The 24,841-nt window shown below is 45.9% G+C and overlaps 4 long non-coding RNA genes across 4 annotated transcripts; 3 read left to right on the top strand and 1 right to left on the bottom strand.

The window, feature by feature from the left end:
* Positions 1–1,083: 1,083 nt before the first annotated feature.
* LOC136357251 (uncharacterized) lies at positions 1,084–6,155 on the bottom strand. The gene is made up of 3 exons (XR_010742453.1): positions 5,593–6,155; positions 5,201–5,266; positions 1,084–1,251 (listed from the first exon to the last, which is right to left on the bottom strand). It is a non-coding gene; the product is annotated as an uncharacterized lncRNA (long non-coding RNA).
* LOC136357249 (uncharacterized) lies at positions 1,737–4,036 on the top strand. Its single transcript, XR_010742451.1, has 3 exons — positions 1,737–2,297; positions 2,623–2,688; positions 3,828–4,036. It is a non-coding gene; the product is annotated as an uncharacterized lncRNA (long non-coding RNA).
* Positions 6,156–7,232: 1,077 nt separating the features above from the next.
* Positions 7,233–9,540, top strand: LOC136357250 (uncharacterized). The gene is made up of 3 exons (XR_010742452.1): positions 7,233–7,799; positions 8,127–8,192; positions 9,323–9,540. It is a non-coding gene; the product is annotated as an uncharacterized lncRNA (long non-coding RNA).
* Positions 9,541–18,515: 8,975 nt separating this feature from the next.
* LOC136357507 (uncharacterized) lies at positions 18,516–22,356 on the top strand. Its single transcript, XR_010742828.1, has 3 exons — positions 18,516–18,958; positions 20,133–20,223; positions 21,168–22,356. It is a non-coding gene; the product is annotated as an uncharacterized lncRNA (long non-coding RNA).
* Positions 22,357–24,841: the final 2,485 nt, after the last annotated feature.

Below are 24,841 nucleotides of genomic sequence, written 5' to 3'. Positions count from 1 at the left end.
TCAAAGCAACAACTCCTACAGGTATGTGTGTCTTCTTGAATGCTTCGGTGAACTCCGCCCAAGTGATTGGTTGTCCTTCTGCTCTGTTCATCCGGAAATGATCCCACCATTCTGAAGCAGACCCTTGCAACTGATGTGAAGCGAAAACAACTTTCTCCTGATCCGTGCACTGGAGCAATTCCAACTTCTTCTCAACAGCGTGCAACCAATCACCTGCTTCCACTGGGTTGGTAGTGCTAGAGAAGGTAGGGGGTCTCACACGTAAGAAATCTGCCAGCTTGTTTTGGGGAGGTGGGGGTGGATTCTGGTTCTGATTGTTTGCCTGCTGATTCTGTGCCTGCTGCACTAACAGATTGATCAGTTGTGTTTGTTGGGCCAGAATCTGAGCTAGCGTGGGATCTCCTCCATTGTTAGCAGCTCCACTTCCACTTCCACTTCCACTTCCGGTGCGCGTGTTCACCATCTGTTGCATATTAGAGAAGATAGAAGGAGAGGGGTTACACTAAAGACAAGACCTTAACTAGTTTAACACTGATCTGATGTGTGTAAACCATTATATTGTTCAAGTTGATTAAGCAAGCAACCTAGTATAGTTACACACTCATCAATGAACTACTCCAATGATGGGAATGCAACCATACCTACACACAAAGCAAACAACAAGCGTTCTACCCTACTAACTATTCTTCAAAGACACTTTGGCGGCATAGGTTCTAAGGTAGGATCCAACTTCATTCCATCTTGACATCTGGGCACTTCAGTTCTTCCTCGATCCACTTTACTTAACCTCCATAAGTAGACCTCATTGGCGTCTTCAAGTTTCAATGTCTCAGAACTACTCAAGTTGAAAGAGAGACGGGAGTAGACAATGAAACAATTTGCAAAGAATTCTAGATAAGGAAGAAATGAAAATTTTCACAAATTATGTTTTCGGAAGATTTGTCCTTAAGGTTTGACCATTTGGCTTATCCTACAGTCAAGATGGCTCTGATACCAACTTGTCACGCCCGGAAATTCACTAGTAATTTCCGAACTAATTTGTGCATAAAATCCTCGTCCAGGAATCAGCCGAGGTACACAAACTGACAATTTAATATACAAATCCATCTTAAAAATAATGTTACATACTTACAAAGAAAAGAAAACAGCAGCGGAATTAACAGTCTAGCGATGGCTTCAGCTCCACTCCCACAGGCAGCTCAACTGGGGTATAAGCCAAACGTCTTCTCCTTCTGGATCCTTTATCTTCAACTGAGGTTTGATTGATTATTGCAAGAATGAGCATATGACATACTCAACAAGCCACACAGCAAATATGCAAGTGCACAAGTGTCACGCCCTAAAAATCTACTAAATTAAAAATGCATATTTTAAATCATTTTTAGAAAATATATTAAAAGCCTACAAGCTAAACCCTAATTTTCTAGGAAAATTTTCAACATAAAAATGAGCAAGATAAAATTTTGTTAAATACTATACTTGCTCCTCTATTTTCTAGATTTTTCTGGGAATTATTTGAGCAAGGGAAGTATTTTTAATAATTGGAACAACATTTCACAAATTATTTTTATTTAAAGAGTTCAAAAACCCCTCCTTTAAGTTGTTGGGCCGATTTTGGCCCAACACTCCCTCTTTCCCGCGCGGCCGAGCCGGCCCAACCCGTCGCCGCCGCCCCCTCCTCTCGGTAGACCGACATATGGGCCCCACATGTCGGATCCATCCCTAACCTCCAGCCGGCCGGCTGCCTAGCCGAGCCCGAGCCGCCCCCTTTCTCCCTCAAATCCGCCCCAATCCGGTCTCCTCGAGTCCGATTGTTAGGGGGGTTTTGATCTTCTCTTTCTCCTCTATCTTTCCCCTCAAGAATCGGAGCAAATCGTTGGGTATTTTATCCGAATCAAACTCGTTTTCGAGTTTATCTCCAAAACCGAGTTTTTGATTTTCTCGGATCGATTTCTTGCGGGAGGAGTCCGATCTCTTCAATCCAAGGCTATAAATAGGTCCACCTCGTCGCCCTCTTTCGTTTGCCCCCTTTCCCGAGCTCTCTAGTGCGCCGTAGAGTCGCCGCCGCGTCGCTTTAGCCGCCGCCGTCGCCGGTTGGAGCCCAGCCGCGCCGCGCCGTCGATTCCGCCGTCGCCGCCGCTTGCCGCCGTCGCCAAGAGGTGCGCCGAGGAGTGAGGAAGCCCGGCCGCCCATCCCCCTTCGTGGCCGGTCGCCGTAGCTCGCCGTCGTCGGTCGAGCCGAGCCGCCGCCGTCGCCTCCTCGTCGCCGGCCGTCGTCGTTCGTCGTTTGGCTCGTGGGTGAGTACCGTTGGGTTCGCCTCGTCGTCCTCTACGTGTACATGCCCTTCAAATTCGCAGCCGACCACCCTAGCTCCGGCGAGGTCGCCATCCGAACCGGGCCGGCCATTGATGACGTCAGCATGACATCATCATCTTTTCCTTTTTCCTTTTTTCTAATAGATTAAATCTTCGGAAAATCATAACTAAATAACCGTAGATCCGTTTCAGGTGGTTCAAGTTGCTAAATTTTTCTAAAATCAAGATCTACATGTTAAAAATATCCACATGTACTGTTTATGCTTGTTTTTGTACTGTTTTGTTGATTTTTGTTTATTTGCTTTAGTTTCCGACGTTCCGGAGGAGAGCGTTTCCGTTGAGGAAGGTTCCGAAGCGTTTGCGGAAGCCCAAGGCAAGTCACACAGATCCCAAACAACCCTTTGAGCATGTTGAACCCGTTTAAAGCTATTATTTTATTTCAACTATGCATTGTTTTTGAATGTCATCGGGTGGTGAACCTTTTCCAATTAAATAATGGCCGAAGATGACTTTATTTTCCTATGGGTTATAAACTTGATTAGCATGAACCTTATATATTGGATTGGTTCAGCTAAATGCTATATGTAAGTTTGCTTAGTCATGCTTAGAAACATTAGCTAACTAAAGGGGTTAAATATAAATTATATTATATAATTATTATTTTAATTATGGTTATATTCAATGGTAGCTCACGATGGTTAATCGTGTGATGTTAATTAATTGATAATTAAAACCTGGTTAAGGTGGGTTGTGAGCATATGGTTTTGATGGTTGTGCTCATGACAATTAAGGACCGGTTCGCGAGCTACTGTTGTGAAACATTTACCGTGCCAACCACAAGCCAGCGTGGGCAACGGCTTTACCTTTTGTATAGCATGATTCATTACGGGGTGCCAGACTGAGAAGCGGCGAGAAGTCCGTGGGGGTCGCTGGGGAGTCCATGCCTCTGGTTGTAGAGGGGGTGATTATGATCCAGGTACGGTGCACTGTGGTGAGTTGTGTTGTGCGAGGGGTATTGTCACAGTTCCTTTCCGAGGTATCGTGGTGGTACTAAGGCGCATGGTAACATGTTGTGGGATTGTGTCTTGTGGGTACAGTGGTACACCTCTGATCAGAGTTTAAACTATTCGAATAGCCGTACCCGCGGTTATGGGTGAGTTGAGCAATGTTTTTCGTGATTAGTCTCACACTACTCATTAATGGTAATAATGTGATAATTAATTTGACTCCTGGTTTGGAATGGATAATTCCTGGTTTGGAGGTTTAATTTGTTCAACTGGGATTGGTTGTTCAAATGTGGTTGGGCCTATGCAACATGGGTGTGTTGTATGGTGTTTATTTAATATTGATTAATTATACAACTGTTTTACTATTCTTTTAAAGTATTTATTAAATGCTGTTTCTGCAAATGAGCTATATTATGCCATCCTTTGTTATCCTGTGCACTTGCATATTTGCTGTGCGACTTGTTGAGTATGTCATATGCTCATTCTTGCAATATTCATTCATCAGAAGAGGAGTATCTCAGTGAAGGTGATGATCTGGAGGATTAGGCTTGTTCTTGGTTAAGATGCCTGTGGAGTGGAGTCGCCATAGCTGTTCCGTAGTTTGTTATAGTTTTATTTTTCTGTTGCGTAGAATGTTATTCTTTGAGAGGAACTATCTACCTCTGTAATAATTTATTATTTGCGAATATTAAATAGTTATTTATTTGTACTCTATTATCAGTTTGTCATTGTGTGCCTCGGTTGATTCCTGGACGAGGGTTTAACACACATGTAAGCGTTTGGAATTTTGGATATAAATTCCGGGCGTGACAACAAGGACTCCAAAGGATGGCATAATATAGGCTCATTTGCAAAAGCAGCATTTAGCAAAGATTTAAGATAAGTAAAACAGTAGAGTAATTAATCATCAATTTTAATCAACATTGAACAGCACACCCTTGCTGCTCAGGCCCAACCAAACCTGAACAACCAACCCCGGTCGTACAGATCAAACCTCCAAACCAGGAATTATCCAATCCAAACCAGGAGTCAAATTAATTATCACATTATTAACATTTATGAGTAGTGTGAGACTAATCACGAAAAACATTGCTCAACTCGCCCATAACCACGGGCACGGCTATTCGAATAGTTTTACTCTGGCCAGAGGTGTACCACTGTACCCACAAGACACGATTCCACACATGTTGCCATGCCCCGAAATACCACCACGGCATTGCAAAGGGGGAAATCGTGACAATACCCTTCGCACAACACAACTCACCACAGTGCACCATTCCCGGATCATAGTCACCCCCTTATAAACAAGGCATGGACTCCCCAGCGACCCCCACGGACTTCTCGCCGCTTCACAGTCTGGCACACTATAATGAACCATGCTATACAAAAGGTAAAGCCGTTGCCCATGCTGGCTTGTGGTTGGCACGGTAAATGTTTCACAACAGTAGCTCGCGAACCGGTCCTTAATTGTCATGAGCACAACCATCAAAACCATATGCTCACAACCCACCTTAACCAGGTTTTAATTATCAATTAATTAACATCACACGATTTACCATCGTGTGCAACCATCAAATATAACCATAATTAATAAGAATAATATAATATAGTTTATAATTAACCCCTTTAGTTAGCTAATGTTTCTAAGCATAGCTAAGCAAACTTACATATAGCATTTAGCTGAACCAATCCAATATATAAGGTTCATACTAATCAAATTATAACCCATAGGAAAATAAAGTCATCTTCGGCCATTAATTAACGGGGAAAAGGTTCACCACCCGATGACATTCAAAAATAATGCATGGTTGAAATAAAATAATAGCTTTAAACGGGTTCAACATGCTCAAAGGGTTGTTTGGGATCTGTGTGACTTGCCTTGGGCTTCCGCAAACACTTCCGAACCTTGCTCAACAAAAACGCTCTCCTCCGGAACGTCGGAAACTAAAGCAATTAAACAAAAATTAACAAAACAGTACAAAAACAAGCATACACAGTACATGTGGATATTTTTAACATGTAGATCTTGATTTTAGAAAAATTTAGCAACTTGAACCACCTGAAACGGAGCTACAGTTATTTAGTTATGATTTTCCGAAGATTTAATCTATTAGAAAAAAAGGAAAAAAGAAAGGATGATGATGTCATGCTGACATCATCCAAGGCAGCCACAGGTCGGCCGACGACCTCGCCGGCGCTATGGACCTTGGCCGGGCGATTGGAGGGCACCTACGCGTAGAGGACGACGAGGCGAACCCAACGGTACTCACCAACGAGCCAAACGACGAACGACGACGGCCGGCGACGAAGAGGCGACGGCGGCGGCTCGGGATAACCGGCGACGGCGAGCTACGGCGGCCGGCGACGAAGGAGAGTTGGCGGCCGAGCTTCTCCACCTCTTGGCGAAACCAACGGTGGCAACGGCAAGCGGCGACGACGGCGCAAACGGCGCGGTGACGCGGCTGTTCGTCGGCCAGCGGCGACGACGGCTTGGACGGCGTAGCGACGGCGCTACGGGGCACGAGAGACCACGGGAGAGGGGGCAAACGAAAGAGGAGGACTAGGGGGTCCTATTTATAGCCTTGGATTGAAGAGATCGGACTCCTCCCGCAAGAAATCGATCCGGAAAAATCTAAACTCGGTTTTTGGGGATAAAATCGAAACGAACTCGATTCGGATAAAATACTCAACCTCTTGCTCCGATTCTTGAGGGGAAAGATAGAGGAGGATGAGAGGATAAAAACTCCTCAAACAATCGGAAGAAAAAGGGCCGGATTGGATGCGGATTTGAGGGAGAAAAGGGGCGGCTCGGGCGGCTTGCTTCGCCGGGCCGGCCGGCTGCTAGAGGAAGAAGAAGGGCCCCACATGTCAGTGCCTAGAGAGAAGGGGGCGGGCGGCTCGGCTTGAGCCGACTCGGGCCGGTTTTGGGCCGGCTCGGCCGCGCGGGAGAGAGGGAGTGTTGGGCCGAATTCGGCCCAACGACTTAAGGGAGGGCTTTTGGAACTTTTTTTTCAATTAAAATAATAACTGAAATGATCTTTGAATTGTTAAAAATACTTCCAATGCTCAAATAATTTCAAGAAAAATCCTGAAAATACTTGGACACTCAAAGTACTTAACAAAATTATAATCAGACCATTTAATGATTAATTTAATATGTGGGTAATTACTGAAATGCTCTTTGTAAGATTAAAAAATTAGGAATTGAGCTCCGAAAAATCCGAGAATATTCCAGAGAGTATAATTAACCATGGAGAATTTAATAAAAATTAAATCCATCCATGCTTTATATTTAGGAAATTTTATTTCCCACAATTAACTTCACTTGTAAATTAATGAACATTTAATATAAATTGTATTAATAATTTATTAAATAATTTATAAATCCTGAAACGAAAATCAGGGTGTGACAGTATCACACCGTCGTGATTTTTCTTATCTCCATCACATCATTGTCTCCGTATCCGTGATAGTTCGACAACACGCCTCTGGTCAGCTTGCCGCGTGTCACGCCCTAAAAATCGCCTAAATTAAAAATACATTGTTTAAATCAATTTTTTTTAGAAATTATTTTAAAAGCCTACAAGCTAAACCCTAAATTTTCTAGGAAAATTTTCAACATAAAAATGAGCTAGATAAAATTTTATTAAATACTATGCTTGCTCCTCTATTTTCTAGATTTTTCTGGGAATTATTTGAGCAAGGGAAGTATTTTTAACAAATGAAACAACATTTCACAAATTATTTTTATTGAAAAGTTCAAAAACCCCTCCTTTAAGTTGTTGGGCCGTTTTTGGCCCAACTCTTTCTCTCTCCGCGCGGCCGAACCGGCCCAATCGGCCCAGCCGAGCCGCCCTCCTCTCTCTCGTGTCACCGACATGTGGGGCCCACATGTCGGATCCATCTTCCTCCTCCAGCCGGCCGGCTCAAGCCGCCCGAGCCGCCCCCTTCTCCTCTCAAATCCGCTCCAATCCGGCCTCTTTTCTTCCGGATTTTTGAGGGGTTTTGATCCTCTCATCCTCCTCTATCTTTTCCCCCAAGAATCGGAGCAAATCGTTGGGTATTTTATCCGAATCAAACTCGTTTTCGAGTTTATCTCTAAAACCGAGTTTTTGATTTCCCGAAGCGATTTCTTGCGGGAGGAGTCCGATCTCTCTAGTCCAAGGTTATATATAGGATCATCTCGTCGCCCTCTTTCGTTTGCCCCAACTCCCGTCCTCTCCCGTGCTCCGTAGCGCCGCCGCCGCGCGCGCCTAGCTCGCCGCCGCCGCCGGCCGTCTTCGGCGCCGCCGCGCCGCCGCATCCGCCGTCGCCGCCGCTTGCCGTCGCCGCCGTTAGGTGCGCCCGGAGGTGAGGAAGCCCGGCCGCCCGTCCTTCTTTGCCGCCGGCCACCGGAGCCCCTCCGCCGCCGGCCGACCGAGCCGCCGCCGCCGTCCTCCTCGTCGCCGGCCGTCGTCGTTCGTTGTTAGGCTCGAGGGTGAGTACCGTTGGGTTCGTCTCGTCGTCCTCTAGGTGTACATGTCCTCCAAAGCCCCGGCCGACCGCCCTAGCTCCGGCGAGGTCGCCAAATCGAGCCGGCCGGCCATTGATGACGTCAGCATGACATCATCATCTTTTTTCTTTTTTCTGATTTTCTAATAGATTAAATCTTCGGAAAATCATAACTAAATAACCGTAGATCTATTTCAGGTGGTTCAAGTTGCTAAATTTTTCTAAAATCAAGATCTACATGTTAAAAATATCCACATGTACTGTTTATGCTTGTTTTTGTACTGTTTTATTGATTTTTGTTTAATTGCTTTAGTTTCCGACGTTCCGGAGGAGAGCGTTTCCGTTGAGGAAGGTTCCGAAGCGTTTGCGGAAGCCCAAGGCAAGTCACACAGATCCCAAACAACCCTTTGAGCATGTTGATCCCGTTTAAAGCTATTATTTTATTTCAACTATGCATTGTTTTCGAATGTCATCGGGTGGTGAACCTTTCCCAATTAATTAATGGCCGAAGATGACTTTATTTTCCTATGGGTTATAATTTGATTAGCATGAACCTTATATAATGGATTGGTTCAGCTAAATGCTATATGAATGTTTGCTTAGCCATGCTTAGAAACATAAGCTAACTAAAGGGGTTAAATCTAAATTATATTATTATTTTAATTATGGTTACATTAAATGGTGGCTCACGATGGTTAATCGTGTAAGGATAATTAATGGATAATTTAAAACCTGGTTAAGGTGGGTTGTGAGCATATGGTTTTGATGGTTGTGCTCATGACAATTAAGGACCGGTTCGCGAGCTACTGTTGTGAAACATTTATCGTGCCAACCACAAGCCAGCGTGGGCAACGGCTTTATCTTTTGTATAGCGTGATTCATTATAGTGCGCCAGACTGAGAAGTGGCGAGAAGTCCATGGGGGTCGCTGGGGAGTCCATGCCTTGTTTGTAAGGGGGTGATTATGATCCAGGAAATGTGCGATGTAATGGGTTATGTTGTACGAGGGGTATTGTCACGACTCCTTTCCGAGGTACCGTGGTGGTATTGAGGCACATGGTGACATGATGTGGGGTTGTGTCTTGTGGGTACAGTGGTACACCTCTGATCAGAGTTTAAACTATTCGAATAGCCGTACCCGCGGTTATGGGTGAGTTGAGCAATGTTTTTCGTGATTAGTCTCACACTACTCATCGATGGTAATAATATGGTAATTAATTTAATTCCTGGTTTGGAATGGATAATTCCTGGTTTGGAGGTTTAATTTGTTCAACTGGGGTTGGTTGTTCAAATGTGGTTGGGCCTATGCAACATGGGTGTGTTGTATGGTGTTTATTTAATATTGATTAATTATTCAACTGTTTTTACTATTCTCTTAAATATTTATTAAATGATGTTTTCTGCAAATGAGCTATGTTATGCCATCCTTTGTTATCCTGTGCACTTGCATATTTGCTGTGTGGCTTGTTGAGTATGTCATATGCTTATTCTTGCAATATTCATTCATCAGAAGAAGAGTATCTCAGTGAAGGTGATGATCTGGAGGATTAGGCTTGTTCTTGGTTAAGATGCCTGTGGAGTGGAGTTGCCATAGCTGTTCCGTAGTTTGTTATAGTTTTATTTTTCCGCTGCGTAGAATGTTATTCTTTGAGAGGAACTATCTACCTCTGTAATCTTTTATTATTTGCGAATATCAAATAGTTATTTATTTGTACTCTATTATCAAATTGTCATTGTGTGCCTCGGTTGATTCCTGGACAAGGGTTTAACACACATGTAAGCGTTTGGAATTTTGGATAGAAATTCCGGGCGTGACACCGCGCTAATCGCTTGTCCGACGGTGAGAATACTCAGCTTTTCCTGGCAGCTTAGAAAGCGTCCGTCTGCATGCAATGCCACAATGACGGCCGTGGCAAAAGCCACCGAGATGCGGAGCTTGCAAGGGATACATCCATGACCTACCACTGCAGTTCAATGATGACATCCTACACAACTGCCAGGAGTGGTACTAGTACCAGTGATTCAACATATGCATGTACCTTAGCAACGGTGGCCTCGGCGAGTGGGTGGACAACGCGAACACCGTTGAGGGTGTAACACTCCGCTTTTCGTGAGACGTTAAAAACTAATTCAGCAAAATTCTAATTTCAAAAATTCCGTTCTTTGTGTGCGAGTCTAATTTGTGCCAAGATCTCAATTCAATCTCCATCTTTGTTCCCCCTCGTCGCCATTAAACATCGCCCACCTCAAAATTTCAATTCCGATTCAAGTCTCCGAAATTCAATCGCCTCCTTGAATCCTCACCAAATACTTGTCCTGATTCCAAAATATCCGAGTCCACCTTGGATCCATTCCTTGGCTCCTCCGTATTTCGCTGAGTTCAAATATGCAATTTGAATTCAAACCTAAATTCCAATTCTCTCCAATTCAATATCTCTGCAGAAGTCTGTTTTGCGTCCTTCTAATTTTGGATGGGCCGGATCCCCTCCCGTTGGCCCATCTCCTCTCTCAGCCGTTCCCCCTCCTTCCCTCGTATGTGCGTCGCGTGTGCGCCGCGCTCGAGAGAGAGCGCTCGCTCTCTTCTCTTCCTCTCTTTCTCACGCGATTCTCTCTCTCCCTCTCTCGCCGCTTCCCGCTAGCGCCCCGCCGATTCAAACCGCCACCGCCTTCGCTCGTTCCCGTGCGCGCTCCCGCCATGGTGGCTGACCGTCCTCGGTTGCCGTCCGCCCTGGCCCGCCTGCGCCGCGCAGCCGCCCGCGCCCACTCTGCCGCCGCAGCGCGCATGTGTCCAAGACGCGGAGGCAGCGCCTCTCTCTCCCACGCGCTCTCTCCTCCCTCAGCTCGCCCAAAAACAGCAAGGAGCAAAGCTCCTTTCCCCCTTCCCCTTTTTGCTTTTTCCCTTCCAGCCACCATCGCCTCCTCTGCCGCGCCCGTGACCACGCTCGACCGCCATCTCCCGCTCCTTGACCGCCTAGGTCGGTTTCCTCCCAAACCGACTTCACCACCCCTATAAAGCCCAAAGCCGAGCTCCCCTCCCCATCTCAATCCCTCCCACTTCAGACTCCTACTCCACCGCGCCATTGTCGCCCTCCCTCTGCTCTCGCCGTCGCTGTCCACCGCCGAGCACCGGGGAGACCGGTGCGTGCGAGGACGCGTGACGCGGGACTCCGGGCGCCCGTCTTCCTCCCCTTCCCCGGCCCGAGACCGGAGGGGGCCATCGGCCGTGCGTGCTTGCGCCCGTCCCGGCTTGGTAGTGCCCCCTTCCGTTCCCCTTCCTCGCTCTCCCTCGCCTCCTTTAGCTCGCGCAGCAGCTCGGTAGCCGTCCCGAACGCGCATAGACGCCGCCCCAATGCCCGCCGCCGCCCAGCATGGCCTCGCCGCCATTGTTGCCCGCTCCCGGAGGTCGCCGCTCGTCGCTGGCCCTCCTCGGTGCCTCTCCTCCCCATCCGGCGCCGGAAACGGATTCCCCGAGCCCCGGAGATGCTCCCGCCGCCCTCAATCGATCCCTTGTTGACCGCCGCCGTTTCCCCTCTTTGCTCGCCGCCGGTATGCGCCGCCACGATTCGTCGCCGCCGGCCTCCCTCCGGTGAATCCGGGCCGGTGGTTCGCTCCTTATTGTCCCTCCCGTCGCTCCGGTGACCTCCCTCTCCATTGAATCCCCGTGTGCTGCCCGGCGAATGTCGCCGCCGTCCGCCGTCCATCCGGCCGCGGCCTTTCTTCCTCCTCCCGCTCGCCAGCGTGGCCGCCACCTCGGCTTTGACCGAGCCGAGCCGGTCAGCCGCCTCCTCCCTCCCCCACCCTCGTGCGCGCGGTCCACGGTGCGCCAACCGGCTGCGCGTGGGCCCGCCGCATCCCTGGTCCATCCGGTGCACGCGCGTGAACCGCGCTCACCCGAACCCTAGCGCCACCCTTGCGTGCGCCCATCCCTCCATGAGCCGCATCACCGACAAGCGGGTCCCACTCGGGACCACGCGATGTGAGCCCGGTCCACCGGCTGCCTCTCTCCTCCCCTCCCGCGTGCCCTAATGGGCCGTGTCTCCTCAGGCCGGCTGGCCCGTTAGCTCGGCCGAGCCGTGCCTCTTCTCTCGGGCGGCGCCCTAGCCGCCTGAGGGAAGTCTAAATCTCCTCCCCCTTTCTTTTCCTTTTCAAAAAGGGTTTAAATAAATCCTTTTCCCCCTATTCCATAAATCAATTCCTTATTCCAAAATTCCATGAATCATTTTCCTTGGTTCCGCACGTCAGTGACTATCAATAATATTCTTGTGAATATTATTTCTATAAATTCCATAAACCATTCCTCTTATTCCAGAAATTCCAAATAAACTTCCGAAATCCATATCTTCTCAACCGCTCATCCAATTGACCCCGTTCCACTTCCATTATTTCCATAAAATTAGATCTATCTAATGGCACTATTAATTAGTCTAAATAGGGTCTTTCTTTTGGTATTTTGTTTAGGTTTTTGATTGTTTACGTATAGTCGAGGTTACCGGATTTTCGTCATTCACGGGTTTTCTCGAAGATTTGTGAAGCTTCATGAAGACCTTGAGCAAGGCAAGTCACCTTTGATCATCTTGCACCTATAATTTAAATCTAAGTATTTCTTTTCCGCAAATATTGCATGAATAGGTTTAACACAAGTATTTCAGCCGTGGCTTGCGAGATAGCCTGCCGGCCCCAATCCTAATTGCTGCAATTACCCTCCTTGAATTGTTGAACACTTAGACCTCCTTTGTCGATTGTTGTGCTTCGATGCATGGGCCTTCGGGCTCGAGCATCGGAACACTTCCCTTCAAATTTAAAATATCCAACGATGGGTAAAACTTGGGGTTTTACAAAAGAATTGGAAAACCCGACACCTGGGTCGGTGCTTGCGAACTAAATGAATTTCCAAAACCGCAGACCGGAGGACGTACTGGGAGTACGGTTTCCCATTCTTGCACTTAAGGACCGTTTCCTTGGAATTTCATCCGAATATAAGGCAAGTGCGACCACATGGGTGGAATGGGACACCCCTGGCTGAGTAATTAGCTAATCGGGGGAACCATGATGCCAAGAGACATGTGGATTCAACGGGGTGGCGCCGGGGAGAACCCCCGGGCTTCCTGGCACAGTATGGTCTGGGACCTAACCTGATGTCGGTTTGGGACCCCTCTCGTTGGCATATGGTGAACCTGTGTCGGCTTTCGAAATGCCTTGTCGTGAAAGCCCCAAGTCACCAGACGTGTCTGATCCACATGGGCTAGGTGACCAAGGCTAGTAACGTTGTGTGGGTAAAGTGTACCCCCTCTGCAGAGGTTATTAAACTGTTCGAACAGCCGTGCCCACGGTCATGGGCGGATGTGAGGTGATTCCTAGCGTAGTTTTGTTTGACTACTGCTTGTGAAATTACTGTTGTGGAATGGGTTCGATGTTTGGAAAATCTGCGGCTGATGGGATCAGCCAGGCCCGGGTGGCCGTATGAAAGCCGTTGGCCGGGTGCCAACCTTGAATCAATTCAAAGACTGATACATTGCACATACTCTGACTGGATGAGACGCACTGTCTCATCCGTGTCGTTTGAGAAGCACTCACTTAGTTGTTTCAAAAAGGAGTTTAAATAAAACCAATTGCAAAAACAACAGCCTTTCCTTTGAAGCCTACATTAAACAATTAATTCCCATGGCTTGCTGAGTATGAAAGTACTCACCCTTGCTCTATATAAATATATATATAGTTCCTCCGTCTTGAAGAGAAGATGAAGTGAAGCGAAGATTAGGGTTTCGTCCTGGTTCCCAGCCGTCGCCTGTGGTGTTGGATGTTAGTTCGTTGGTTCCGCTGCTGCTGCTGCTATTGGTGTTTCCCCGTCCGCGTCGTCGGTTGTATTCTCAGGCTGTCCTGAGCTGCAACCTAAGTTAAGGTAAATAAGTCCTCTAATTATTTTAAGGATTTGCAATGATTCATATTTGTCACCGTGGGTACCAGCACTATGTCCTGGGACTGGTACTGAGAACGCGGTTTCGTAGGAAGCGGTTCACGCCGTTATTCCTACGACACGCTCCTGTCAGGTGCCATTGTACGGCAGTGCCAGATTGGGGTGTGACAGAGGGCTGGTACAACACTAAACCCTAGGGACTCAAGTCAGTGCGGGCAACAACATTCCTCGATGTGCGAAGCTCACGGAGTTCGTCTTAGCCCTAAGGCCCTCGATCCACTCAAGTCAACGATGACAGATGGTGGGGAACAAGGAGAGGGATGTGCGAGGGATGGAAGCATAGCAGGTCGTGTGGTGGCAGAAGTCAGGGAGTAGCGGGATGGAGGCACGAGGGGCAGGAAAGGAGGAAATGGAGGTAGGAGATTGGAGCCAACAATAACGGATGCAACAACTGAGGGAATGGGGACGGGGATGAAGACAACGATGTGACGGAGTGGTATGGTTATATTTTTAGAAGATTGTAGTAACATCTATTCGATTTCATTAATAGTAATGGTATTTATTTTCAAAACGTTATATTTGCAACGGCATGTATCCAATTAACCCTATAAAAAACCGGGACAAATGTATACTGAATACATTAGTGCCGATTTATTTAAATAACCGGTACTAATGATCTCATATCAGTGCCCATTTTTTTCCCATATTTATTTGAGACACCAAACCCTTCGTGCTTCTGGATAATAATGTATGTAACTTATAATTAAGGCCTGACATTTTAGTTATGGCTTTGTTTTGTATTACGAGAGTAAACTCCACTTGCATGTGAAACTATCGGGTCCTTTTTAGAACGACCACCCCTCTCTTCCATGCCAACATCTCACTCTGCTAAGTATTGACAACGATCTCTATATTCTTAACTTATTTGTTGTTTTGTCCCGTTGCAACGCACGGGTATCTTTGCTAGTATGCTATATATTCATGGTCTTCACATTTGCATGTCACATGACATTCCATCTCACTGCATGCCTACATACATGTACTTAAGCTTTTATGAATATTCACAAACCATACATAGTGATATTTCATACGAATTCAGAGTCCTAACTAGGTGGGAGCAATTTTTTTTGAACGACTCGCACAAGACAATGCAAAGTACATATTGATAGAGCAGAAAAAAAAATTACAAGATTACAACCCTAGAAAGCTGTAACTAGGAAAAGAAAAAAGTATAGCACCACCCACACACCGACAGCGCCGAACACAAACCCAGGAGAAGGCTAGCACCGGACCGGCCACCGCTAAGCATGACCGACCGTTGCTATGCCAACAAAAGAACTACAACAGGGAACACCCAAAATCCAACCCTTACAACCAACACAAAACCCGCTCTATCCACATCCCGGGGATTTAGGGAGAGAGGGTGAGAGAGAAGATGGAACCGCTCTCCCCCCTAGGCCCCCCGACGCGGCCAGCTTGTATAAACTAGGATGTCGATACAAGAGGAAGAGACTCTAAAGCGAGCTCGCAATAGTTATTTGTGTGGCTGTGGCAAGGGTGCTGCCAAGACGACGTCACCAGGGAGAAAAACGATGAAGGCATCGCCGCCGCCGCCCGTCAAGGTCACAAGAACCTTAACTGAGCTTTCACCCGGCAGCCCACTAGAGGGGGTGAGGCAGCACGACAACGCCCTCAGGAGGGATAGTGACGCCAGAGCGCCATCGTTGTCGGCCCGGCCAAAGCCGGGTTGTGTTTTCACCCGACATCCACCGCCAACTTATCCCCCGATGACGCACCGATGCTCCACCGCCATCTAACCTCCGCCGGCGCGTGGGCAACACTGCATCAGCGCCCCCCACGCTGGCCAGCCTCTGCCTGCCACCACTGTGGGGCCGGCCACTGCCTCCGCCAACCACACTACAAACGGCACCAACACTGCCGCCACCAGCCAAGCCTCGCGCCGCGGCCAACCCCACCGCCCCGTTGCCCACATCTCGCCGACCTACGCAGCCTCTAGCCGTGTCGCGCCTCCCCGCCCCACCTCGCGCCGCGGTCCCCACGCCGGCTGCCACCACTGCCTAGCCACTGCTGCCGCCGGCCAACCAGCCACCAGCTGGCGCCGCCGGCCATCCGCTGTCGCTCCTGTCACCACGGGCTCCACGCTGTCGTCACCGCGAGCAACATGCCACCGCCGCCGCCGTCGCCGCAGCGGTCCTCGTCCTCGTCCGATCTAGCCACTTGCGGACCAGATCCTCCTCCAGGCGCCGGATCCGCCTCTGGCGCGGCCGGATCCGCCTCGCCGTCGCCATCCCATCACCATCCCCGCCGCCGTCACCATCCCCTCCGCCAGCCGCCGGTCATGCTAGCCCTCGCCCCTACCGCCGCTGTCGCCATCCCCGCCGCCGTCGCCGTCCCCGCCGCCAGCCGCCAGATCCGGCCGGAGCGGTGCGGATCTGGCGGTCACTGCCGCCACCGCCCAGGAGGCTCCCCTGGCCGCCCGGGAAACGAGAAGCAAGGAGCCCCGCCGCCGCCGTCCTTGCGGCCGCGCGGCTTTGCCGGCGGCCACTCAGGCGGCGGCGAGGCGGAGGAGGAAGATGTGGGAGAGGGGGTGGCCGGGTCGTCGCCTCCCGAGCCGCCCCTGGGGAGGGCGACGCGAGAGTTTCAAACTTTTTATTTTAAGTTACAGGTGGGAGCAATTAAATTTCACTACAAGCACTCTTTGTATCCTCAAAAATATTTTTCTTCAGATTTGTTTTGAGAGTTAATTTTTAGTTTCATAACGTACACGGAACAATTTCTACTCCTCTTTTCAATGCTTTCGAATTATGTCTGCCACTAATACTGGTGGAGAAAAACCTTCTTTGGTCGGTCGACCAGATTTTACAATAGTCCCGGTTGTATTAAAAACCGGGACTAAAAATATCTTTAGTCCCGGTTTAAAAGCTATAGAGTATTTTTCAATCTTTAGTACCTATTGGTGTTACCAACCGGGACTAAAGATCTATTTGTAGTTCCGGTTGATAACACCAACCGGGAAAAAAGATCGCCATACGCTTTACTCCCGGTTGGTGTTACCAACCGGGACTAAAGATCTATTTATAGTCCCGGTTGGTAAAACCAACCGGGAGTAAAGATCTACGCGGAGATCGGAGAGGTGTGCCCGATCGGATCGAGCTACCTCCTCCTCTCCTTTTAACTCCTCTCTCCTCCTCTCCTCTCCTCAACCTTATCTCCTCTCATTTTTAACTCCTCTCCTCAACCTTATCTATTCTTCTTCTTATCTCTATTCCTCTCCTTCTCTTCTCTACTGCCAGGCCGGCGCAGCGGCGGCGCGGCGTGCGGTGAGGCGGCGGCCAGTGGGGCGCGGAGGGCCGGCCGGCTGGAGCGGCGGCGGCTGGCGGCCGCTCGCCGGCGGGGCGTGGAGGGCCGACTGGCCAGCCGGCGCGGCGGCGGCGCGGCGAGGCAGCTCTTTCTCTTTTTTTTTGGAAGAATTTGAGATTGTTGTGTGATGTATTTGATTGGATCTGAGATTGTTGTGTGATGTATTTGATTTGTGTGTGATGTGAATATGTAATGAATTTTGTAGAAGTTGTGATGTAATTTTTTGTAACATACTGAAAATCTGCTATTTTCTAAATATGCATCATGCCGATTCTTATGTTTTTAATAACTTCCTAAACCCAAGAAATTATAATTAGAGGGACCTCCTAAAACTAACATGCATAAAATCCCTCTTTGGTATTTAAAATCTTTCATTGTTTTATTCTAAAAATTGGTCTTGTTAAATTGAGGTATTCTCTTTGATTTGATTTTGCATCTTAAACCTTCTTTCGACCAAAATTTCCTTTCTTCAAATTTAGTTTGAAAATCCTTTTTACCTTTATGAATTATGGTCCAAGAAATCCTCCAATACTACCTTTGAACCTAAACCAAAGTAATTCCAATTTTCTTGGAATTAATTGTTAACCCATCCCTTTGATCTTAAACCTATCCTTGATTCTCGATCCAAATTTCCTATTAGCCTCATATACTTCTCTAGAATCCATGCCATATATTTTGGGCTAAAATTCTATTTATTCTACTCCCTCCATATTCCCTCCACATACTCAAAAATATTCAAATCTACAGCCATATTATTTATGGTGTTGAATATTTTGAATTCCTATTTGAGTGCATTAAATAAACTCCATCTCTAAGATATTGCACTCAAATAAACCAGAAATTATCTCTTCTGGGAATTATATTTGGATATAATTTCCTTTCAAACCTTCTTATTCAAATATTCTCCGAATTCGAATCCCTTGTAAAACTTAGCCATCCAAATTGCTTCCAATTACAAACTCTCCTCTAAATTAAACCTCTATGAAAATTAGACTTCTTCCTTTTGACATTGCGCCGAATTCCCCTTCTTTCTTGCACGGCCCAAGCCGGCCCAGCTACCCCTCCCAACCGTGTCGTCTTCCTCCTCTTCCCCTGGGCGCCGCTGGATTGGGCGCCAACGCCCCCAGCCGACGCCGTGCCGTGTCCATCTACCACCGCCGCCCACAACTCTCTGCCGCTTCCGTCGCCGCTAAGCATCCGCCGCTGACGTCAGCCGCCACCTCAGACCGCTGACGCCAGCCATTGCACCAAACCGACATGATCGACCAATCGGATGAAAGGCCGGCGCCGTAATTCTCTTCCTCACGTCGCCGCAGCCGTGTCTCCTCTCGCTTTCTCCTCCGGAACCGCCATAAGCAACCGACATCCGCCGCCTATAAATAGCCGGCGAGATCGTCCTCCCCTCCTCACATTATCAGAGCTTGAAGCTCTTCCTCTCTCTCTGCTGTCAACTCCGGCCGACTCCGCCATCGGTCGATCTCCTCCCCTATAGCTTCCCTCCTAGTTTCCTTGCACCATCGGCTTTGCCTCCCTCCGGCGAACCCATTTTTCCTGTTTCCCCCTTCTTCCCCACCCCATAGCAACCACCACAACCACTTTCTTTGTAGCCGAAGAGAAGCTCTTCTACTTGCCGTTCCGGCCAACTTCCCCTCTCTCTCGGCCAGCCACCGACTTCCCCGGGTGTACGTCGCTCGGGAACACGCTTGGCCGCCGCCGTCGAGGCCGTTCCACCATCGGAGCACCGGCGCCCCTTCTCTCTTTCTCTCTGCTGTTACACGGGAAGAAGAGGAGGAGGAAGATGACGGGAGGAAGAAGAAAAAAGAAGAGAAAAAGAAAAAGAAAGACTGACAGGTGGGCCCCTGTACAGTAGCATTTTGTATTTTCTCTATTTAATTCAATTCCTATTCTTTAAAAGCCCATATCTCCTAAACCGTAGATCCGATTTCAGTGAAACTTGGACCTAAATTCATCTAAATTCAAACCCTACCTTTTTAAACCAAATTTTCTATTTTACTATTTTATTTTGAATTTCCTTAATTTATTCGAATACCATTTGAATAAATATTTGATTTAATCTTATAATTGAATTTACAATTTAAACTTATATTTGCTTTTCGAATATTTTCATTTATTTCCAAAATACCTTTTAGCCACTAAAAAGCCGCCGGTTGGAACTTTACGCCTTCCATGGGGATGTTCGTGCGGTCTATTGACCCCGACGTCGGACCGTTGGTTGTAAAGCCTGGCAAAACCAAACCTAAGGTCGAAGTGCTGCTCCTGGCACCCCACGCCTTGATGCGTATAGTGGTCGGAGCTTCACTATTCCCTCGACCTCTACAGCACGCCGCACAGTTAGCTCTTGGGCTCTGTGTGATCCTAGCCGCTCCGTCACCACTCACGGTTGTCGGAGTAACACTTCCGCCCCACTAAACCCACACAAACCTCCTATCCCTCTAGCCGTTATGCTGTCTGTTGACACCGGCTAGAGAAGATACCAATTCTAGTCGTAATACTGTCCAACTCTAGCAACGACTAGCAAACACCCAAATCCCAGCCGATATTCATCCTACCTCGATATCGACTTAATCAAATGAAACCCCAGCCAGCCTGCTATCCAAATTCCATACCAACCATTTACCCTTCTACTACCCATAGCCTATGCATGAAATACGAGCCGATATGCTATCCTATTTCAGCATCGACTAGAGAACAACTAAATCCTAGCCATTCTTCTACCAAAGCCCAACTTCGACCAATACTAGCCACATATCCACTTAACCAATTAGATTATTTAGTATATCCCCTATTCTCCAAGAAACCAAAAACCACACATAAAATATAAGTGACAATTGTTACTTAATCCCCTCTAGCCTCCAACCCTTTAGAACCTACACATATTAGCCCAGTAATCCCTACACCCTATAAAAGGAGATAGGTTATACCCTAAACCCTAGCCCTTTTAGTTGTTTATCGTTTTCTTGTTATTTTATGGATTTTATTGAAATTGGCTCTCCCTCTTCTCTAGTAGAGTCTATTGTATTTTAGAGGCAACCTGTGGTATTTCAAGGATCGGATAATCAGGTTGCCTATCTCGGATTTATTTGCGTTGGAGCAAGGCAAGTTATTATTCCTCCCCTTGAACATAATTACCCTATATTCTATATCTCTATTCTATGCATTAGTCATTCATGATTTTGAATGCATAACCTGAACATATAGCAAACCAGATATATGCTAGATTTGCTTAGCACTGCCTAGTTAGTCTGCATAAAAATATAATGAACTTAGATTGGGACAGTACGTAGGAATTGGTTGATTTCCGGGTGGCTAGTACTGTCTCAGTCGATATAGTTATTACCAAGTACTTATGTCAAACGAACGAGTACGACCGCAATTCTAGAATGGGGACAGACCTTGCAAAGTAGGTTATCTAGCAAAGGTGGTACCTCTGTATAGTGGTTCTTATTTAAGTCCTTGCGTAGGAGGCAAACATATGCCGCGAAGGGCAAATATAACATTTACCGAGGTGCAGGTAAATGATTTGTTGAGCTCAAGTGTGTGTGTATTGTGAAAACCTGGTTGAGATGACGGGGGTCTCTCAACCATTTCTCTCTCTAAAAACCTCGGGAATGCCAGAACTCCTCTCGCTGCTGATAACGTTACGTTCAGAGCGCATGAGGATGAGAGTTCATGGAACAGGTGCCACTGATGTTAGTAACCGAAAAGCTTTGCCATGACTAAAGCTAATGAATATTGGCATGTCATGGATTGCGGGTAAAGCGTACATTTACTGCAGTAAAATAAACATGAATCTATTCGAATAGCCGTGCTCACGGAATTGAGTATCGGGACTCATATGGTACTTTGGTTAGAAACCTAATTCAAGATTTTACTAAATGCTGCTACATTTAAAACATCAGGCTTTCTATTTCTATATTCTCTGCCTTCTGCAAGTAATCGTAACCTTACTCAAATATTACCCTTTTCATACATTCATTATTGAATATAATAGCTTGCTGAGTACATTGTACTCACCCTTGCTTCAAACCCCTTTTTCCAGAGTTAAATTGAAGTTCTTGCCGAAGCCAGGAGTTTAATCATATAAGTTAGTCTTATTTCAACCTAGTTCTCAAATCTAGATTAGTTAGATGGTTTAAGTCTATAGCAAAACCTTAGAGTTGAGTCACTCTATAGCTTCTGCTGTAATAGTTAGCCACAATCTTGTAAATTCCCCTATTATTTTATGTAAGAACAACTCCTTTTGATGACGCTCTCTCTCGTGGCCCGATCTTCTGGTGAGGGGATAACTCTCGCTTTAATCGAGTGCGACGTTTGCGATGTGACTATCAACTAGAACAAGTCCAGGACGCTGTGCAATCGCTACACCACAAACGATGTCGTACCAACCGTGACGCGCGGTTGATGATCCCTGCAATGCAAACGAGAGAACACTGCAAGAACAAGATAAGATGCAATCTAAATATTGCGAATAGGTAATTAAGCATGAAGGAATAGTTGCGATTGAAGTGGTAGATCTAATCGACCCGGCAAATCAATACACCAACTATTGGGGGCTCTGAATCAATAGTCGCCAACTAATCGAGCGAGGACTAAAGACAAGGTGAATGGCACTTGGCAAAATTCAACTAAACAAAACCCAATTGTTTTTTAGGATGTACAAAGCTATTTATAGAGGAAAATAAAGCTAGGGTTAAATGCTAATTCGTGGAGGTGGAGGGAGACACTTCCGAGATGGGCCTAGTCTATTACAAGGCCCAAGGCCCAAGTTCGGTTTCAACAACAGCACTATCTTGTTTTGGCGATTCCCGTTGACTCGAGATGAATTTGGACATGAGACCGGATGCATTTGAAAGGTAGCGAGATAAGCTTTCTACGAACTCCAAGATCACCCAAATCGGAGTTGGCATGAAGGCGCTAGGTCCGTTTAAAGTCAGTGCTGTCTCCGGAGGCCGAACTGGACTTGGACTTGGAATTATCATTGGAACGTGTGAAGTTATGAGCGTATCCGACAAAGTGATGTCGTCATCACCTTTGGAACCTAGTTCAAATGTATGGAATGAAGATCCAGATTGTTGAAGCTGTATCAATCTACTGATCCAGGGCTTGATATAGTTAAACATGTCGGTTTCTCAATCATTAGTTTTGGGACCCGACATTTTTTTTAAGATTTTGTGATGTATTTGAGTATTTGAGATGATCGATTTGTGGATTTGGAGGCAATTTGAGGATGATTGATTTGAGATTTTGGGGACGGGATGGGGTGAAATCAATATATTTAAAAATAATGAAGAAAAGAAAAAATAAAGAGGAACCGGAAAGAGCAACCGGATTAGCCTTAACACCAACCGGGACTAAAGATGCTTTATCTTTAGACTAAAAATGGATTTTTACTCCCGGTATTTTCACCCGGGAAGATAGCGATCTTTAGTCCCGGATTCGTAGTCCCGGTTGGAAAACCGGGACTACAGGGGTTACGAACCGGGAATAATAACCCTTTCTCCACCAGTGTAAGTCTGGCTTATAACGTTTTCTTTTTCTTCAGGCAAACTATCTTATACAGTATATGCCAATAAGTTCTATCGAATGTCCAGCGCTCCAGCATATAAGCCAAAGAAATCTCACTAACATGCGGAACCACATCCTAAAATTCTGGCTCCTAATAGTACTGCTGAGCAGATTTCTATTGATGTTTTGGTCATATGTGCACATGGCAAAGGTTATTGATAAAACTAATTAGTAGCATAGTTTTTGGTTTACACTAATCCTACATTTTTAGTTTGTACTAGATTGCGATGAAAGCTAAAATTATCCATCCTAGAATGCAGAGCACATATGCTCACTTACTGCCTAATAATAGTAAAGACATACAGAGAGTTGTAATATGTAAAGGAATAGTAAAGGAGAGTTATATAAGTAGCTAGTCAGACCATGCTACTTGATATCCACGAAGCTAATAAGCATACAGACTCCTTTGAAGCAGCTCGCACGATGAATATGCATGATACGACGCAAGGGCTATAAACTTTCCATATCATTGTTTGTTGGATATGTGTGATTGAGAGGCATCAGTAACACAAGACGTACTTGCAATGGAATAAGTCTAGCAATGTACTCCGGACCCGCAATGTGGTTTGTGGGTACTGATAGGTGTTGTTCAAGCTCGTCTCTAGCTCTGGAAGGGACGGGAGGCAGTCATTCTGTCAATCCCAGCTGTCTCACATATGACTTTGAAAGATGTTTGATGTGAGTATAGTGACCACAACCGCTCTTCAATATTCACTAGCTTCGTGCATTCGCACGACTCTAACTATTCTATCATGTGTGGTGTATATAAAAAATATAATTTGTTGTGAAAATTTGTAAAGTGTTAATTAGGTTTCGAAAAAAACTTTACTATCAAGCATAGTATAAAATTGTTGGTGTGAAAAATATATGTAATGCTATTAGTTCAGCTAATAGTCTAAAGTAATTTAAAATCTTGTCAAAAAATATTGTAGAATCATAATATAAATAGAATGATAGTTTATAACTAATATTTAAAAAGTGGAGCATAGGATAAAAAAACAATAAATGGAATTATAATGAAAAACAACAAATGCCGGATGCGTTGAGAGCATCACATGTGGACTTTTGGTCGCCAAATTTCCACCATCTACGCTACTTCATAACCGCCTCTTTGTTCTCCTCTTATATTTTATTTATCATTCGCTTGCGATACTTATATTTTAGCAAATTTGATTTTGATTTATATACTTAATATGCGTTCAGATTTAGTATGAAATCAAGATACACCACAAATAGATTTATCTTGATCTGTAAAAATAATTTAATATGATTACAGTAAACTTGTAAATTTATCGTGATACACCAAATCTATAGAAGCATGTTGTGTTGCCAAAATTCCTATACTATGTGCATTTTTAAAACGATCATAGCGCTTTTTAAATGCTAATTCTAAGACTTTGTTTATAATAATTTTATAAGCTATGTATACAAAAATTTTTAAAATAATTTATTTCAGTAAGTTAATTAATTCTCAAAATGTTGATGCGATGCATTGTATTGCATTTCTATCGAATTTTATATCTCCATATGAGCGAATTTCAGATCAGGTTATTTGATGGCTAAGTTCCCTATTCGATAGGCTAAGTTCCTAATTTAAAAATGCTGCATATATCCGGTTGGATGTAGAGACCGGATAAAAAATACCCTTCTCTAAAAATAAAAAAATAAAAAAAATCAGAGTTATTTGAGGCATTTGTGTACATCAGATTCTCGACGTATCCTAAGGCTAACCAAACAATGTAGGCTGATAAACAAGGTATGCATGAAGACAAACCTTATAGTGTTATTCATGTCACTGCAACCACCAGGCTACATGCCTTTTCATTATCTCAAATATCTCTGATAGGACCTCGTAGAATTTTGAGAGGAAGTTGAACTTGAGGAAGAAGAAAGTTGAGAACTCAAACAAGGGAGGAGATAGTTCAAACTCTTCAGTTTCTCATTTCTAGTATTCGATACCGAATCCATAGTTCAGTTCTTACATTTATGGAATAAGTTCACTTTGTGTCCCTCAAAAGTGATTGAAATATAATCCGTGACCTTAAACTACAAAACCGGATATCTTGACCCCACAACTCTTAAAACCAATACAATTTGACTCCCTCAGCGGTTTTGGATGGCGGTTTTGCTGACGTGGCATCCCAGTCA

Source organism: Oryza sativa, chromosome 7, assembly GCF_034140825.1.
Source record: "Oryza sativa Japonica Group chromosome 7, ASM3414082v1".
Classification (NCBI taxonomy): domain Eukaryota; kingdom Viridiplantae; phylum Streptophyta; class Magnoliopsida; order Poales; family Poaceae; genus Oryza; species Oryza sativa.
Note: the sequence above shows the minus strand (reverse complement) of the source record. Positions and strands in the feature narration are given on the sequence as shown.